This window comes from Cariama cristata, unplaced genomic scaffold, assembly GCF_000690535.1.
Source record: "Cariama cristata isolate BGI_N322 unplaced genomic scaffold, ASM69053v1 scaffold17596, whole genome shotgun sequence".
NCBI classification, from domain to species: domain Eukaryota; kingdom Metazoa; phylum Chordata; class Aves; order Cariamiformes; family Cariamidae; genus Cariama; species Cariama cristata.
In genome coordinates, this window is record NW_009620586.1 from 22,493 (window position 1) to 32,732 (window position 10,240).

Below are 10,240 nucleotides of genomic sequence, written 5' to 3' on the forward strand. Positions count from 1 at the left end.
GAAGTGCTGTAGGCAAGCAGATGTTACGATTTGAGTTTGGAATTATTGGGTAAATCAGTTCTGACCTGTAACTCTGGTACTGTGGCAGTATGGTTTTAATTTCCTGTGGTCATAATGTGAGTCTAATGCTTTTGCCTTTTACTCTCTTGGGTGTCAAATGTCTACTCGTTAATCGTGACCGAGTTATTTGCTTGGTATCTTCTGTTAAGAGTCAGGGTTTCTGTCATACAGCAAGCATAAAGTGCTTATTCTGTTTCTTGCTTTTATTGGTACTTGGCTGAACTAATGTTAGTTTAGGTATAGCCCAACACTTGAGCAGTTTCATGAGCTCATATGTAGTCTGTTCTACAAGAGTGTAGAGGATGATACAGCTAGCAACATAATGTCTTGATTAGCTCAACTGAGGAAACTCACGGTAAGCAACAAAGACCACTTCTGGACTAGAAACAGAAAATTAAATTCCTCTTCCATTTGCTTATGGTAGTCTTAAAATATAACTTTATTTCCCCCTAAATTTGTTGTGGGACTTTCTGTCTGTTTTCCATGCAGAAAAGTAATTAGTGCTCCCTCCTCTTTTTACTGGTTTAGTATAATTTTTCTTGTGATTCATCTTTTCCAACCTAATAAAGAGTGCAGCTACATAACCTTGAAGTATTATATTTGATGCCATAAAAACGCGGCTATAAACTCCAAATTGGCTGTAATATTTAGTGATTCTTTAGCAAGTGCTCTTTAGCACCATACTTTTGCCAGCTGAATAGCTGTATTTCAGTGTTTGTCTTGATAAACCTGAACTGTTTTCTGTACTGAGTCAGCTTCCAAAATTGGATGATATGTTGGACTTTTAAGTTAATACATTTCTAACATGTGCAGAGCATTAGTATAATTGCCCATTTATGAATGCAAAGCTTTCTGATAGAGTATTTTGCTTCTTTAAGAAAGACTTTTTTTTTTCCCCATCTTCACATTTGCAGATAGTTCTTACAGAATAAAAATATTGTGTGGTTGCTTGGATGTTCTGCAGTACAATGTCTTACATTTTAAGAAAAGACAAATGATCTTTTTTTGAAATGAACTGAAATAGTGCCAGCTGGTACCATGTAGAATGGGGCCCACTATCTTTTTTTTTCTTTTTTAGTGGCCTTGATATTATAGTGAAGCCTTGTTCTAGTGATTTTAGCTAGTTTGAAGCTTTTGTTCTTTTATTTCAGTGCCATAGTTAACTCTACAGTTTTTAGCCTCATTCAGTGAGGAGGTCCAACGGTCCAACCCAACTTCTATTTCTTGCCCATGTGCTCTGTCTGAAGAGTCGGGGCTAACATATTGCAGCAGGACTGTGATAATTGGTTGCAATATTAAGGCATTAATTAAGTGTCTAGCTCAGTTGGTAATGTTGCTTTTCGCATTACTTCAAGGATGGAAAAAATGACAGGCATTTCTAGGATATGGTCTCCGTTCTCTGACTGTGCTCTTTATTCATTTTCTGCTCATTTACAGCAATGATGCAAAGCCAGAATCCGCTTGACAAAGCGAGGCACAACATACTGTTAATATGCCTGTAAAACTGGAGAGACTTACATATTTGCAGCTGTTCATTCCTTTTTCGTATTAATTCACCAGGCTTCATTTTGTGAATTCTGTATTTTTCATGGGTGATACTCCAGTGGATCAAGTAATTCCTACAAGTTCTGTGGTGTTTTGCTTCAGAACTGGCTTTAAAGCTAAGGCAAAATTAACTTCTTGGCCATAATATGTTTTATTATACTTCTTAACTCGGTAACTTCAAGTAAGAATGTACTGTAATGTCTTAATGTAAATATGACTAAAAAAGTTGCCTCTTGCGAGATGTAATTTTGAAGTAGATGCAAAACTGCCTCTAAAAATGTGTAAAGGTAGTGCTCTTTCCTTTGTTTCTCCAACCCTGCTTGTAGAAAAAGTGACCTACTTCTAGTACCTGTGCAGTTTGTTACAGTGCAGTGTGTACATGCAGTGGGTGTTCAAGACTCGTGTCTCTTGTTATTGACTGAAGGTTAAGGATAAGTTACAATACAGAAATCCCTGAAGCTACGTAAGCCAAGCAAAAGCCAATATCCTTTGGCAATTCCAAAGGTAGAGCTATCCTTTTAGGAGTAAGGCATGTAAATATTTACTGGAAAGCTTTATCCTGTTGTTCAGTGACCCTGAAAGGGATGTATGATGTATTATGGATAACAAGTTACACTTACGCTTGTGGCACAGCACTGTGGTCAAGAAAGCTAGGGCAACTGCTGGATAAACCTGTAAAGTATTATTAAGTATGAACAGTGTGATTTGTGTCGTCTTTTTGTACTATGATGGAGTATGCATAGTGGAATAGCCTTACTGAAGGCTATTCATAATAAGACTTACTAATGCATAACATTACTAAAGGCTGTAGAAGCCATGAAAACCGAAGAAGCTCTATCAAAAAATGGCACATGTTCAGTCATGAAAGATGGTATTCTGTTGTCTTACCCTCATAAAGAAGAGGTTAAAAGGCTGCTTGTTTTAGTTTAGTCATTTAGAGAAAATATACCACTGAGGGAGGGAATAACTTCAGTCAGGGGGCTTATTGCAGAAGTGAGTAGTAGTGCTGATAAAGCTCAAATGGAAAAATAAGGTATAAATATCACAGTCCGTGAAGCTGTCTCTTGGAACAGATTGTCAAAGGTGGATGCTGGCTCCTCACTCAAACTCTTACACTAGGATAGGATGCTTTTAGAAACACAATACTCTGATTCAAACAAAAATTGATGGAGTTGTATTTTAAGGTTCACTTAATACCTCTTTCTTTCTTGCCCTCAGTCATCACTGTTGAAACTGAGAGGACACAGGATAAACATCTCTTTCTTCTTAAGTTGTAGATTCTTTGGTAGAATTAGGTTACTCTCAAAATGCTTGCACTTTCAATATCTGGAGAATGAGGAATTATTGTACATCACACAATGCTTGTCCTTTTTTAACAGCAACAAAAAAGCTTTAATATGTTAAAATGATACATGATACTATGTGAATATGTATAAGCTTTCTTGAAAAACTGGGAAGACTAATTCTGAGAGCTGATGAACATAGTTGTGAACGTCGAGTACTTAGGTCTTCAGTGAATTCTTTCCTCTAGTTGACCATCAGTAATCTTCAGCATGGTAAGGCAAATTACCCTACTGATGAGGGATATCTGGTCAAATGACTTGTTAGTGCTTTGTTTCTCCTTTCATATCTGACCAGAAGATCTCTTTGGATTTGTTTTTGTTTGCTGCGGGCATTTGCTTGCAAAAGTTTTTTGCAAGTTGTAGAAGAAACTGTGCAAACAGTGTTCTTGTTGCTTGGAGACTTGAAAAGATCTTGATGCATATGTGAACGTATGTGCCCTGGCAACCAAGAAGGCAAACTGCATCCTGGGGTACACCAAACATGGTATAACCAGCCAGTGAAAAGATGTGGTTATCCCACTGTATTCAGTGTTGATGTGGCCTCACCTTGAGTACTGTGTGCAGTTCTGGGCCCCACAATTTAAGAAGGGTGTAAAGGTCCTTGTATGTGTCCAGAGGAAGGCTACGAAGCCAGTGAAAGGGCTGGAAGGCGTGTCCTAGGAGGAGAGCGGCTAAGGATTTGGGCTTACCCAGTTTGGAGAAAAGGAGGCTGAGGGGCAGCCTCCTTACTCTGGTATCCAGTGATAAGACGTGTGGGAATTGTTCAAAGCTGCACGAGGGGAGGTTTAGACTGGACATTAGGAAGCATTTCTTTACCAAGAGGGTGGTCAATCACTGGAAGAGGCTTCCTAGAGAGGTGGTTGGTGCCCCAAGGCTGTCAGTGCTTAGGAGGCATTTGGACAATGCCCTTAACAGCATGCCTTAACTTTTGGTCAGGCCTGAACTGATCAGGTAGTTGAACTAGATGATTACTGTAGGTCCCTTCTAGCTGAAATACTTTATTCTATTCTAACCCAAGTGTTCATATGATTGATCACAGAGCAGGTAGGACTGGGGAGCTCACCTGAGTTGAAAACAAGTCAGGAAGAATAGTGCTTTTGGTGGCATTTTTTAGCGTAAATCATGAAACTGATGCTAGCGACATGTAGAAAATGGAGCAAAGTGCTTCTGTCTCAGCACTTTGAGTGTTCTTCTTTAATGGCTTTAGTGTTCACTTGTAATACACTTTCCCTGCTGTGTAACATAAACATTATTAGGATTGTTGCTAAAGAATATAGACAGATCTTGTTCGTTTTTCTTGAGTACCCAACTTTGCAGGTGTGAGATTATTAAATGTAAAATTAATTTTCTTCAGAAGAATGTCTGTTCATATAACAAAAAATAAAATCCCAGAGGTCTTAAACTGCTTTTAAAAAAAGAAACAAAAAATCCACCCGAAACCCCCAACAATTCTGATAAAGAATATGTTGCGAAGCTCTATGTGACACTTTTCGAACAAACAGTATTTCAGTATTGTCTAAACAGTAATTTTAAGTTTCATGGATCCATTTTTTAAAAAAAAAGACATTCTATGGTAGTCTGTGGAATTTTGCATGAAGTAAAACTTCTCCTGTTGTTGAGCCAACTCTGCTTTTCTTTCGGCGTCTTCTAATACTATACTCTGCAGCTCATGGGAAAACAATTCCCTTAAGAATCATACAGGGAGCAATTTGATGGGTAAATATCTTAAGTATTTTAAAGCTTTTTCCTGTTCTGCACTAGAATAAACTAGGTATGCTCTGCAGTGAAGTTAAAACCAGGAAGAAGAATTTGCTGCTTTGCTAATAGTTTGTCCAGTGCTTGAAGCACTCTGGGTGTAGAAAAGCAGTGTTTAAGGACTTGTTAAAACTGGGCCGATGGCAAGGATTTTGGTCCAGGTCTTCCATGTTGCAGAAGTAGCATCATTGACTACCTCTAACAAGGAATTTCAATACAAATGTGTTGAGGCTGCATTCTCAGTCTCTCATGTTAAGAACTTCAACTTTTGTAAATAAGTTGGGTTTGTCAGTTTTGCTCCTCTACCCCTCTCTCTGAAACAGAAGCCTGGAAATTTTGCAGAAAATCTCGGACAGTTTTGTAAACTCTATGGGGTGAAGCAGGAACAAGATTAGCTTCACTATTAGCTTAATGTGGTTAGTATTTTACACACTAGAAATTCTAGGAGTTGAATAGTGTAATTAGTCTCTATCCCTTGAAAAGCAACAAAAAGATCAGGCTTAAACTTCTTTTTGCAGATATTGTACTGTGCATTGGACTATTTTGTTGCCTTTCTAGCTGTGCTAAAAAGCCAGCTATAGTCTTTTTTTAGATGTTTTTTCATTCGTGTGAATTATGAGGACTATCTGAATGACTTGTCTCGTGATCTAGCCTTAGAATACCTTCAGGCGAATAAGGAATGTTCTTATAAACAGACAGCAAAGCTGCTTAAGCGGTGTAACTATTACATGTGAACCGGCTATAAAAGCAGGTCTTCATTTTGCCATTTCTATATGAATAAATGCAGAATTAATCTAAATCTATGTGAATTTGGGTTTCTTAAGTGCATTCATTAGGGAGATATAATGATTTTTATTTTGAAACTGAAATAACCTTTGAAACCCAGTAGCTGTTACTTTATTGGCCAGATTTTTCCAGCATTACCAAATAAAGTATAGTACAACCACTGGGTATCAGGATTTAATTCCTTGAGTGAGAACTGCTATGCTCCAAAAGTCTTCAAAGTGAAATGGCTGGTGCTGATGTTCAGAGAACACGACCCTAAACTCTGAAGTTGTCTATTTTGAGTGGGTTTTTTTGGTTTGTTTGAGTTTTTTGGGTTTTTTTAATAAGTGTTGTTTTCCTGTCAGAGTACAGAATAGAATGCAAAAAACTAAGACACATGACAACACAGTCTTAATATATTCCAGATTGGTCCCTTCAGCTGGTCGAGTAAGTGTATCAGGGTATTTCCATGCATGTTCCTAGTGTTCTTCCCAGACTTGATCTTCTGAAAAAAGAGAAAGTTGTATCTCATTCCATGCTGAAAATCAGTTCTGTTCCTTATGCCTTCAACAAATATCTTTACAAAAAACCAATGAATTTTGAAACCTCAAGGCTTACTATGGAGTAACACATGGGCCAGCTCTGTTCAAATGGTGGTATTCTAGCAGTTTCTTAAATTGGTGGACTGAAAATGTGGGGATTATTTTTACAACCCCAGCAATGAGGACTTGATGTGGGTCCTGTCCATTTTCCTACAGTGACAGAGCATCATTTGTTACGGCCTTTGGTAGCATCACTCAAATCGTTTCCACACTACAAGGTCTGTTTCTTCTGTTAATGCTTTTAAGGAAGGACATGTTTTCTGGATTGTAAGTTACATATTTCAGAGATGTTTGTTATTATTTAGTTCTAAACTTCTGTGAGAAACTTGCTCTCCAGCTCCACACAGCCATGCTCCAAACTTGTGGTGATGCAGAAGTATGCAGACTTTCTAAAGAGGGAATGTTTGTAGTTCACTTCTGTGGTGTTTATTCTGATGTTGGGGGGAATGTCTGCAGTTCTCTTCCATGGTATTTATTTTCATGTTTGACAATAACCAACCACACAGGAGAAAAACACAGAGCTGCTGTTTTCTCACACTTGTCTGAATATTGCATAGGCCAGCCTCTGCATGAGTAGAGGGGGCAGCTGAAATGAATATCCACAGGTTGTTATATCAGCTCAGTCCAAGGGATGCGTAAAGAAAATTTCCCGGTGTTGGAAGCTGGAGTTCAAGGCTTTTCTAGTGTGGAAGTCTGTCCTAATGGCTTTAAATTATAGACTGCATTGTTAGGATTAGCCGGAGCTGGTGTTTTTATTACTATCCTGTCTGAGTGAATTTGAAAATATCTAAATTCTCACTGTTTTTTTTCATTAATTGAGAACAATAAGTTTTTTATTCTCTCTTAAGAAACTTTAGGGCTTTAACTGACCATCAGGGTCATGTGCCAGTAGCAAACTGTTTTCATTTTGTTATTCCCAACTGAGTTGCTGTAGGCAATGATGAATTAGATCACCTTATTGAAAATGCTATCCTAATTCTTAGTTCTTCCTCTACTAGCTTCTTGTCCCTTCCTTCTCCACTTAAACCTAGATATGCATCTCTTCTGGTGTTTGAAGACTTTGTTGTTTTTTTTTCTTGGACTCTCTGGAGTTCTTTAGGTTGTACACATTGTTTTATGTGTTTGTAGTAAACAGTGATTGGGTGTCATTGTACTGGAGTTCTTCCTTAACTTTGAGGTGAGGTGTATGAGGTATCCCAAAGCTGACTTTTAATGGCCTCTTAGAATTTTTTTTTTTAAGTTATTTTGAAGTCCTCTGGCTTGTTCCTTCTAGCTTTCTTTAAGTCCTTTCTTTCCCCGTATTTCTTAAGATATTTTTCAGCAGATACAGTAGCTGCCCATATTGTTGTCATTGACCCCTGTTAGGGAAATAAGTTGACATAATACTTGAACAACCATGGAACTATTCCAGAGACATGAAACTCATGGATGTCAAAGATGGTTAAACATCTTGTAAACTGAACTTACATCTGTGTTTTTATCTGCACACCTCGGGCTATGAAGAATGTGCAAAGCCCACAGAGATAAGTGAAACACACCTCTTGTGAATTGTCTTCAATTTGCTCTCCGATCTCCTGATAAACCACCAGTGTATGTCTTAGGACATATACTTGCCTAAATTGTCCTTTATTTGCAATGTTGCTTTTCAGTAGAGGCTGTCTGGGTATTGTTGTTGTGAGGTCATCGGTGGAGAACAGTTGCATGGTGAATATAAATCAGTATTGTGTGAGTAAATAAATAATGTATCTGTAAGCTGTGGCCCTAAGTAAGACTTTTATTTTCCCTTTGTTCCTTGAGACCTGAGCTCACAAGGATTTACGTATACATCTAGCCTGTTGCTAAACAGCCAAGGTCCCTAGCACAGAGGTAGCTGGTTTTTTTGACACATCTGCCTAGATCATTGAGGCTTCAAATTAAGGTATGTTATCTTAATGTTGGTGACATTATTCACTGATGTAGAGTAGCAGGTTTTTTTCAGAGCACTGTAGGATTTTGACTGAGGCAGTCTTAACAAAAATCCCATTTTGGAAGGGACATCCTGCACAAGGAAAATAACTTGCTGCTTCTTAAAGTCAGAAGTTAAAAATAAAATGGTTCTTGCAATGTTTTGTGGCCGTTCTGAATTCTGAAAGAGTGCAGACAACGTAAATGCCACCACTGCTGCATGGGAGAGACACAGATCAACCTGATTTCTGTAGCTATTTGCATAGGAATCCACTGCAGCATCACCACCTGTTTGACAGGCTGCGGAATTTATAATGATTAAAAGCTGCTGTGTACTAGAAGAAACCTAAATTATTTAGGATTTTAGTTCCTGCTCTGAGGCAGGAAGAGATTTGCTTTTTTCTTCAGGTGAGGATTGGAGTTTAAAATAAGTCCCGAAGCTGCAAGCTGCATTCAGCATGGCAGTGGATATTGTTGCCTGCAGGAAGGTTAGCTTTTCAAGCGGGAGCACTGGGTAGAGCAAGATGGTCACAGGGAAGTGGAGAGGGGGCCGTCATTTTCCAGAAATAAAAATGAGGACACAGGTGACCCTTTGGTTCTTAGTAGGCTTCTGCTTCTCGCATCTCTCTCTGCATAAGCAATCACCTCTCAGTTCTTCCTGAAGTAAAGCATGCCAGTTAAATCCATCTGCTCTGCACTGCCCACGCTGTCTTATGACATGGAGCCAGGTGTACTCTAAGTGGGCTTCTCAGATCCAAAGATCTAGCCTCTGATTTAGACTTCTTTGTAATGAGACACTTAACTGTGCTCTGATGGCTTTCTTAGTGATTGTTGCATGTGGAAAGAGGGACAGAGAGAGTAGAAACACAGATGCTGCGGACTTGGCCTCGTAAGGCTGAACTGAAGAGCCTACAGATGCCAGTGCCCTTTGCTCCTTTCTTGTCACATTGCTAATGTTTCCAGGGAGTGGCAGATATGCTAAATCTGCTGGGGTTAAAATAGGTCTAGCTCTGCCATCAATCTGGTGGTGTCATCAGGTATTGATGCGTTTAGCAACCCAGACTGAATTACATGGTCATAACAGGATAGAGCCCCTTTGTCCATGTCGATCGCCAATTTTGCCCTTGGAGTTGGAGGGAAGCCAGCAGTAAGGTGCTAGTAAATAAAATCTGTCCTTTTGTCCTCTGTCTGGGCTGTATATCACTTCCTATTTTATTCTGCTGTCTTTCGGTGCTATTTTCCATCACCCTTATCCAATGTCAAGACAGAAAAAGACCTCTCTGTGATCCTCGTGTTATGCATGAAACGTAGACAGTGCGTGTTCCTGGCATGCTGTGTTAGAATCCCATGGATTATGTCCTGGCTTTGTACGCTGCCGGCACCAGGCACTAGGTGGTCATGGTAGGAGGACAGACACAGACCCGGAGGTGCTGTTTTCCTGAGGAACCTCTCTGGGAGTTAAATCTCTCCTGGGAGCTGTTCAGGTAGGAGTGGCTGGTCCTCTTGCTGCTGTCATTGCTCTCCCAGCGCTGGGTGCTAGATGAGACTGACGTGCATCTACTGCTTTTTATTAGTGCTGTCAGGTCTGCTTCTGCATAAAACAGGCTTAGTTTAGGTTTCTGGGGTTTAACAGGATTCCAACCCTAGAGGTTAGAAAGGCATTTTCCTCAAATCAAAAAAAAAACCAAACAAAAAACCCACAAACAAAAACCCACTACCCACAAAAAAAAAACACACACACAAAAAAACCACCTAAAAAAACCCAAACCAAAACAAAAACCACCAAACCAAAAAACATATGATGTATCTATTTCTTCATGGCCTATTTCCACCCAAAGTAAGGGTGGAAGGGTGGAAAAGAGAAGGCAGTGAAAGTATTATTTGTGTATCTCTGTGAGAGAAGTTTTGGTCTCTGCTGCAAGGATTTTGGTGTCCATATAGAGCTCTTATCTGCTTATATTTTGCCTGGTGATTCATTCCTTCCTCAGTCTCCAGACTGGTTCAGTACATCACGCTTGCCCTCTAGAGATTCTTTTGTTCTAGCTCCTGTGTCTAGGAAGGAAATTATGGTTTCAGTGGGGTACTCCACCTTCTGTGGCTTTACAGACTAATGAGAACTTCTTTACCTTTCTCCCAGGCACTATTGCAAGCATGGGGAGAGGCGGTGGGTTGCTGCTTTGCTTCTTCGGTGTGAGGGTTTTATTGTTGGGGGGGGGGGGGGGGGGG